The 9,926-nt window shown below is 37.8% G+C and overlaps 1 long non-coding RNA gene across 1 annotated transcript; it reads left to right on the top strand.

The window, feature by feature from the left end:
* The first annotated feature begins 237 nt into the window (after window positions 1-237).
* Window positions 238-9,618, top strand: LOC107587844 (uncharacterized). Its single transcript, XR_001609516.1, has 3 exons — window positions 238-462; window positions 554-670; window positions 9,404-9,618. It is a non-coding gene; the product is annotated as an uncharacterized lncRNA (long non-coding RNA).
* Window positions 9,619-9,926: the final 308 nt, after the last annotated feature.

The raw sequence follows: 9,926 nt of genomic DNA, 5'->3' as shown, positions 1-9,926 counted from the left end.
ATGCAACCAGGATAATCCGAATTATCTCTACACTACCTTTACTAAAGCTCAGTATTTACCGCATTACATACTTCACAATTTAGAGCATAACTAGAAATGTATAGGCCTACACAAAAAAGTCTATTGTTTCATTATCTGATTGATTATTTTAATTTCCACGACCTTTTCAAGACATATTCCTGTTATTTCCAGGTTTCCCCTGACCGTGGGAATCCTGTTAATTCCAAGAGAATTCCCCTCCACGCAGAGCGCCACAGAAGAGGCGCATCTCTTGTAAACACAGCGGCTCTCGCGAGATTTCCTCGCGCCGCACAGCACACGCAGGAGCGTCTATGGAGCAGGAGGCAGGCGGGAGACGGAGCAACCGAGCCCGGCGCGGACTGGAGCAGGAGACGCTGGGTGAGAGCGGGTAACCTGCATGTGACGTCGCTGCTGTGGTGTGTGTGAGCGGCGGCTCCCGGGGTAAGGAACTACCGCAGCCTTTCCACATACAGCCCCTCCTTTCGAGACAACACTCTAGTAGTGACCACTTGAGTCTGTGCTCTCTCTGTAGGCGTGCTTCTCTGATTATCCCGTCCATCCATGCTCCATTCGAGCCTGTAAGGAGGACGCGCACATACTCAGGCAGGCGAGGGAAGCCCATTGGTCTCCCAAACGACGCCAGCGCCAGGTAAAAAACCGCTACACGACTGTAATGGCAATGTTTAATGTCCCATTTGACGGAGCGCTTGGCTGGCTGTGACGCAGCTTCGGGTCATTTCAGCCTGCGATCATTCAGCGCTTATAAACAGTTGATGCTGCGGCGTGGAGGCTGTGAAGCAGGGGAATGAGCTCTGCTTATGGCCTAGCGTGTCTTCTATTTTTTTGTGCATAATTTCCACTTTTAGCTCCCGAGACATCTCCACCTTCCATTTGCAAATGCATTTTAGTCATTCAAAAGCTTCGACAAAACATAATCTCTGTTGAAATAACTGTAAATCACGATTGGCGCAGGAAGACGTACTGTCATTCTCATTAGCCAGCTTATTCATTGCATTTGAGGTAACAGATTCGCACCTGACGGATCAAGACGATGACAGCTGGTCAGCAGGTCGCCGGTGTTACACGAACTTCCACGAAGTGGAAATCCAATTTCGACTCTTGCATGTAGGACCATCTGCATGTGGGACTGTGAGGATTTTCCTTTGAAACGTCAGACTTTCTCTGGTGAGGTCTGCAGGACATCTCCAAACTTTTAGTCCAGTTAAACCCCACTCCTGCAGGGTAATGTTCATCTGTCTCCACTTTTGAGTTCAGCGCCCACATCTCAAAATCCGGTAAACATCTAAAGGATAGAACCAAGTTCTTTCCCTACAGTACATATCTGTCGCTACTTCTGTTTCATCATGACATTAAGAATGCTTTTTAAAGAACATTTGGCCATTTTCTTAGAAATTTAAGCTTTGCATTCACGTTGATTTTGAAAAAAAAAAAATTCTACAAACAGTTTGTTTTAATGATTAAATTGCAAAGTGGTTTACTAAGATACTTTCATTGCACCTTTAATACATGTGAGTGAGCGTTCATTACTTTCTAACATATTTACAAGGTAAAGAATATGTTTTTTACTGTATTTTACTACTGGTATCATACTTTTTGAATTTGTGAATACCAATAATCTTGAGGATACTCAGTTTTGAACAAAACATGCCTTTTCATAAAAAGGCCAAAATGTGTGACATTTTTTATAAGACCTTGATGCACAGTGATGCCACAAGTTTGTAAAATGTTAATAATGTTTTTATTAAAAAAACAAAAAAAATCAGTTAAATAAAAATAATAATGCATGATAAAGCTAACATTTTCAAGTTTGTTTAAAAAATGTCAAACTTTTAATATTTTTTTCTCCAAGATTCCCCAGTTACACCGCCTTGACATGAGTTTAAACCTCATAGAAATATCAAAATGCAGAAATTAAAATCCATCATAGAAGAGATGTTTTTAAGCCATTTTTGTATGAATAGCATTTTATATGTATTTTTAAATAGTTTAGATCTGGATCAAACACATGAGGATCATGTTATTGACCAATGAACATAATGCTCTTTATGTGTGTATATCAATGTAATGATGAAAATGCCTTGCTCGCTGTTGAATAGTAGCTAGTTTGTGATAAATTAGTTGTTGGGAAGAAATATAATTAATATGATATAATATTTGCATTCAGAGAGCATGTTAAATAGCTGAGAAAATCATATGAATATGTGTGTGTGCATAACTTCAACCTACTTGACCTTTAGTGAGCCTAACTGACCGATTATTTCAGTTTCATCAAGTCTCCCACTGCACCATATTGCTAATTTTCTCACTAAGATAACCTGTTTTTTATTGATGGCTATAAAACGGATAGTTCCGGTCCTTGATTCTGATTGGCTGAGCCAAGTTCGAAACTGTCATAAATTACTCTACAAACATACACCTTTGTTTACATTTGTGTGTTGCTTGGCAACCACTTTGTTGGAACCACAACCGTTTCTGAGGAACTACATTGTTTGGCGGAAGAATAATGTTTTTATTAATATCATTCATTACACTTTATTTGCTCTGTTTTATTTTGTGAAACCTTACTACGTATATGGAATAACCGTTTTATCAAAGCAATAAGCCCTGTGAAGCCGATGGGGCTTATTGCTTTATTTTGTGCCTAAACAGTCTGTTTCAGTTATAGCTATGTGGTTACAGTTTTTTGTCAAATCAATAGTGTCAGTTGGCCTTATTGATCTTATTATTTGGCTGTATATTGATGCATCATCTATGTAATTTAGATCTAAAACTTCAGGAAATGGTGCAACAGATGAAATCTCTTTAGGTGCACATTGAGAAAAAATTACTGGTTCCAAACAAAGCTTGGCAGCAATGCTTCCGGAATCTTCAGACACCCTGAAAAGAGCTGTTTTAGATGAGCCTTTCACTCAAATTGAGTTAAAAATAAACAAATGTGCCGTTTAAACACTGGTGCATATCACACATCTGCTGCTGTTTGCTTTTATTTTTCACTTTATATGACACATTTCTCTTGATGTAGAAGTGTTGTGTTGTATTTTTTCAAAAAGAAACAAATTCATATTTCATCAACATAAGTTTAACTTTATAAATAACTTTAGAGTTTAATTCTGACGTGCTTGACTGAATTTTTTGAACATCCTGCGAGCCTTATAAATGGAAGAATTATTTTTAAGAAAGTCTTTAAGTAGATTATATAAAACAAGAGCTAAAGACATTACTAAATTGACCTCACATTAAGTGCTCTCCAGCTCTGTGGAGAGAAAGAGTAAGAGCACTCCTGAATAATGACTGCAGCAGATTAGCAAAGGTCCTCGGAGTCCTCAGACATCCACATCCGCCAGTATTCATTCACAAATTCTCATTTCCTCTTCTTAGGTTTTAGATAGACCACAGCGTCTTCTCAGTTTCTGTTACAGTGTTTGCGGCTGCAGCATTGGTGGCTGACTGCAGAGAAACCTTTCATTATTCACGGCTCTCTCTGCAACATACAACTCTTTCATATTACATACAAACAAAACCTCATGGAGATGCTGAAGCTCTCAGTTACTTAAAACAAATGTGGTTTGTCTTTTGAATCCTTGAATGGGGTGGTGGCATGTTCCATATTACTAACTTTAAATACATTGTCAGATTAGGATATTAATGTCTTGTTTTGAATACAACAGTGTAGTACATTGCTTTACATGTGAGCATGTGTTTAATTATTCTTGTGGTCAGTGTTCGAACTATTCCGTGGATGTTCGTGCACGTGCCTCAAAAGAGGGCTTACAATGACTTACAAAGATACATAACAGCTACAAGTGTATGCACTACTTTATGCAAGCGCTATATAGGATAAATCACTATACAGGATTTACCCTATTATACTTTATCGACACGAATTGATAGGTGAAACAACAAACAGCCACCCACAAATAGTCTAGAAAAGCATCAGGCTGTCTTTGAGTTCACATGAACAACGGTTAAAGTTACTCGTCGTCAGGCTACAGAAGAATACCATAATTCCTCCGTTCAATTAGGCCTAAGACATCGAGAGTCACGCAGACCTATAACAACCCAGCCACAACACATTATTGCGAATAACATGCCTTACCTTAACACAAAATCGACCAGAGTCCAACGTTTATATTTTTTCCACGAATCTATGCGTTAACATGTACTAAACATGAGTGGAATTTGCACCACAGCGCCCCCACACCTTGGTGCTCATGACAAGAATAGCATGTATAGTTATCTTTATTGAAGTGAATTAGGTTTAAATGGCCGTCATGCATGAATGAGTGATATTTTTGCAATTTTACACATAATAATCTATGAGGATCACATTACACAAAACTGAAATTGCATGTCAAAATAACACGTTGTCAATATTTTTTGAGACCCCCCAAAATTTCACAAATCACGGTTTCAGGGGAGCCCATGCCTTATTAAGGGGAGCCTAGCTCCCCTGTAGTTCGCACCCTGCTTGTGGTGCATTACAGTCTTTGCATGTTAAAGTGCTGATAGGGCAAACCAGAGCCACATTACGAATTTGCTCTTTGCAGCCAAAAGAAGATTCATGAAAAACAATATTGGAAGGGCTTTGTAAACAGCTTATTCTGAATGAGTCTTGTTGTAGGGGACTTGTGATGGGAGCTCACGGATTTCCTTTGTTTCAGGGTAACATTAGCAGCGATTAGTGAAATTGAAAGTGTTGCTGGGAAAGGGCTGGATTTCACCTTCAGCGATTCTTCTCTGATTACTTGAAGAGAAAATATCCATCAGTTGAAAACTCTTTCAGGGGATGTTAGAAACTTTGGATGGTGTCAGTTTGTATTCGCAGTAGATATCTATCTTATCACAGGAATAATTTAAAGATGCAGTGCCTGGAGTTCTTGCACCTTTTCATAATATCATGAGTTGCAGTTTGAGGTTTGTAAGAGATTTTTCTTGTTTTAGAAAGTCTCTTATGCTCCCCAAGGCTGCATTTATTTGATCAAAAATACAGTAAAAACAGTATTATTATATTTATTATTATTATTATAACAGAAATATTACTATTTTAAATAACACTTTTACATTTTTAGTATATTTTAAAATGTGATGCCAAAGCTGAATTTTCAGCATTATTACTTCATCAGTGTCACATGATCCTTCCGAAATCATTGTTATGCTAAATTTGGTGCTCAGGAAACATTTCTTCTTATTATTATTAATAATTTTATCATGATTCTTTGATCAATAGAAAGTTAAAATTTTATATAATATTCATTTATATAAAATAGAAATATTTTGTAAAATTATAAATGCCTTTATTGTCACTAATAATCAATTTAATGCATCCTTAGTGAATAAATAAAAAAATAATTCTTGCTGACCCCATTTTTAAATGACCCCCCCCCTCCATGAGTCCATCTCTACGACCATAAGCAGTCACATTGTTCTTTTTCTAACAATTCAGAATGATACTACCATGAAAATGTGGGCTTATTTGCCTTTCCCAGTTTGTTCATTAGTAGTGGGTATTGCGCCAATACATCTGAGAATAGTTCAATATAAATAAATGTACATTCTGCGTTGAAGGCTTGTGGCGGATGTTTAGACGTTGCTCTGTGGCACGCTGAGAATGATTGATGCTGCGTGTCTGTGTTTGTCTGGGCTCACCAGGAGAGCCCCTGCTTCCCAGGCCTGCTCAGGAATTAAATGATTATCTCAAGGGTGCTCCCCTCATTTGTGTGGAAAAATTGTATTTGGTGTGGCAGCTTCAGGACATCCCCAGATAGTGCTGCGGTGATAGGCTTACAGATGCTTGACTGCGACAGTGACGCAGTGGAATTGTGTCTCCTGTCACTCAAAGGGAGCGAAAGGAACAGAGAGTCTGTGCTGCTGCCAGAATATAGATGATGTTGGGGCTTGGTTGGTAAGGTAGAATAGCTCAACAGCCCTATTGAAAATGACCATTTAATGGGGCTGAAACACATCGTTCCTCTTGTTTAGCGTCTTGTGTCTTTTGCTTTATTGCAACTTCTAAGGCAGCTTGGTCCAACTCAGACTTGTGGGTTCCTATTTTATTTCACTATGGAATTTCATGTAAATGTGCATCATTACATTCTATATCAGACCTCGGTGTTATATTTGATTTGTTTGCATGAAATATTTATCACCCCCATAGAGGCCAAACAATATACATTTCCTTTGGCCCAATCAAACAGAAACTTTCTATTCCTTAACACCAAAAATACTTTTAATTTCTTAAAGTTTAAATATACTCTGGGAACCATAAAAATCCAATAGAGAGCAACAATGGCGGCCAACTTTTTCAGCAGCCTTGGTCTGTCTTGAAGTATTTTTCCCTTTCATGTTCTAGTTTGATTTGAAGCCAAAATAATACAGGAAATTTAAAAATGAGGCAATTTTTTATGAGGCAATGATCTCATCTCATGAAGCATTATTTTATATGTTACATAAAATATTATATATATATATATATATATATATATATATATATAATATTATTCTAAATATCCAGATTACATGCAAGTAGTTTGAGTGTAATTTGATAACTTTTATTGGTGGTGCATTTAAAATGAGAAACAATTGTCAAGTAATAATGAGATGTGGGCAGCTGGCTGTACTTTAGCAGTCAGCATGTTAAAAACCTGTCTGAGAAGTTTAGTCTTTTAATTCACTTTATTTACAGCTTCAAAACAGCGCTTCTGTTCAAATATTTACAAATATGTTTATTGGTAAGGTGTTAAAGTGAGGTTAAAGCACAGTATTATCTGAAGTCTGTTGCTGATTCTTTATGGTGTGGTACTCACTCTTGAGTGTCTTGTCAGAAAACTAATCAGACAGATGACTGCTTTAAAAAATAGTAGAACAAGACTCCAAATGCTGGATGCAGTGAGCTAAGAGTTGTTATTAAACACAGCGTTGTTGTAATGACACTGACTTGTGGTTTCTACAGTAGCATGTCATTGCTTAACCTCCTCAGAATTTAAGGTAGGTCTGTCTTGAAAGGTTTATTCATTAACGTTAAAAATCAATTTCTCTATGGATTAAATGAAGGGGATTTTTTCTTGCTTTAGTGACAAGCAGGGTCTTCCAAGGTTCCAAGGTGAGTCACGTTCAGGGTTTCCTGCTCGTGTTAAATGATTAAGGGCTTCACTGATATCTCTTTGGACCTTGAATCACCCATGTACTCTCCTTACCATATTAACAGCAGATTAAGGTTGCAGCTAAATGCACACAACCAGGAATTATCAGTTGGTACTGTAAATACTCTGGCCTCAAGAGGCCCTTCATTTGCCATTACTGAATGACTAAAGGATGCTAAATATTCCTTGTCTGACCCACATGTGATTTGCTGTAAAAAAAAAAATTGTTATGAGGGAGCCCTGCAGGTCATTTTCTTTATTGGCCCTATATGACATTGAGGGAGCTGCGTTGGTCTTTGTATCTTTATGGGCTGCAGTCTACTCAGTAGCTGTGATGTCTTCTGGCACAGTGTCCAAAAGTCTGCAACAAACATAATTTGTTAATTATCTCCGAAGGGAAAATAGGAGCCTATCAGTCATTTGTCTTTCTGTTATAGAGGACACAACACTGCATCACAATTGTGCATTCAGATTTCTGTTTATCACGGTTCACACTTCACTGGTAACAAATATGTTGAGTGATTTCTTACTTTATGGTTGAGTATGATTGTCAAATGTTGGCACATTCTGATTGAGTTCAGGTAAAAACGAATGGTTTCACTCTTTCGCTCTTTGATTCACTCTTTCATTCTGAGCTGATCTGTTTAGCCGTTGGAGGTTTACCCTGTTAGTGATCCTAAAATGCTGACTTCCCTTTTCTCTGCTCGCACACATTTGAATGCTTGGATTTGACACGTAGGACTGCTTCTGCAAAAACAAAACATTTTGATTAACATCCTTTTAAATGTACTTTAGCATTTTAAAGGTAAGGAAATGCAGGCAAATATCTCCTCAAACATCTTATATTTCTCACAGTAAATTTATTTTATTGCTTGACTTCTCTGTCAGAGGGACATATTTTGCTTTGTGTTTTTCTAAAACTGTCACTGTGCAGCATAGATGAAACTGCTTTGATGTAATGCTTCGGATTTACGTACGTGCTGAGCTATCTGCTACATTTTTGAGACTGCTTTAAGACTTTTTAGGACTCATTTGTAGTATTCACATGATAATTGTAGTTATTTATTCCATCTCTTAGTCTTTCTCTTGGATGATAGTAAGTGTTGGCATGCTGCCACATTTATCAATGTTGTAATTTGAAGTCCTTTTCCTCATTCTAAAAATGATTCAGCTTTCACAGTTTTTTTCAATCTGATATCTTAAGATGTCAGTTATTACTCATTAGCAACTTCTTAAAATGATAGTCCACTCAAGAATGAAAGATTTGTCATCGTTTGCTCATTCCATGTTGTTCTAACCTTGTATTGATTTTTTAAAATTATTCTATGAAAGGTGATTTTAATATGTCAAGCTCTAAAAAGGGCAATAAGCAATAGAAAGTAGTTATATTGTAATACTATTTCACAATATTACCTCATCTTAAGTCAGAATAGTTTTGTGTGAGGAACCAGAATTTAAGCCATTATTTACTGATAATCTTGCCCTTCACCTCAAATCTCATTTGTTCAATTGCATAATTCTAGCTTTACTCATGCAATTCCATATGTAAAGTTATTTTGTAAGTTAAGTTAGCATTAAATATGTGTTAGCATGCAATATGCTCATCTCTATATTTCTTTGTCCGAGAGTGATGGGTAAAAGGCACTTTTGCAGAAGCTTCCCTCTTTCTAGTGTCCACACACACACACACACACATATATTCAGATATGAATGCACATAAATAATCAAGTACACACAATAATAACACTATAATTACACATAGTTTTCTTCACATTGAAAGTGGGTTAACTACAAAGAAACAGATTAATTATGATTAAGTATATTTTAATTGACTGACAGCACTAGTGTACAGTACATACACAATATATTTTGTTGAGCTTTCTGATTTAATGAATGAAACTATGCATTTTCATAGTGCCTAATGCTCTCCTTCAGACGTCATTGCATTTACCATGAGACTTCACGTTTGCTTATTTATTCTCATAGTCATCCTCATCAGACTTTGTTGCAGGTGTCTGTGTTGCTGGTAAGTGTTAAACAGTTGTGCATGTTGAGAGTGAGAATGAGAGAAAAACAGACAGACAGGGAAATCAGAGAGGCGACAGGGGGCTTGTACGTCTGCTTTTACAATGGCTGTCTGTCAGATTGTGTAAGAAGAAGGGGGGAGTAAAGAGGAAGAGAAGAGTGAAAAATCCACACGCTCCTTTTTTTGTTTCTTTCAGGCTGAGTCACTTTCGAGGAGTGGGAAGATCTTGAGAGAGAGGGAGACAGCATCACGGAGAGAGCGTGAGAGAGAAAAGCAACGGAAGGAGGGGAAAACCGCTACACAACGCCTTTGAGAGCGAAGCAAGAGAGAGAGGCAGCCAGTGAGAACGACGGAAAGAGAGAGACAGAGCGCAGCAGTGAGGGAGGGAGAGAGACGCTGAGGCTGGGAGAGCTGACCCCCCCAGGACGACCCCAATCACCCTCTTCTTTTCCACTCCTTTTTCCCCTTTGTCTCCGCCACTTTCTGTTTCCATTATAGCTTTTACTGTCTCTCTCTCTGTCTGTGTCCTGTTGTACTTTTACTTTTCCATTTTGCTGCTGTCTCTCTCCGTCTCATCATCTCTTTCTCTCTCTCCCTCCCTCTAGAACACCTGCGTCGCAGTACAAGTTTTGCCCCCCCACCTTGTCTTCTGAGCTGTGACTTTTTAGGCAAAAAGAGCTTTGTGTGAAGAGAGGATAACCAAAAGGGTGACATAATTT

Source organism: Sinocyclocheilus grahami, unplaced genomic scaffold (genome assembly GCF_001515645.1).
Source record: "Sinocyclocheilus grahami isolate Dianchi unplaced genomic scaffold, SAMN03320097.WGS_v1.1 scaffold96.1, whole genome shotgun sequence".
NCBI classification, from domain to species: domain Eukaryota; kingdom Metazoa; phylum Chordata; class Actinopteri; order Cypriniformes; family Cyprinidae; genus Sinocyclocheilus; species Sinocyclocheilus grahami.
Note: the sequence above shows the minus strand (reverse complement) of the source record. Positions and strands in the feature narration are given on the sequence as shown.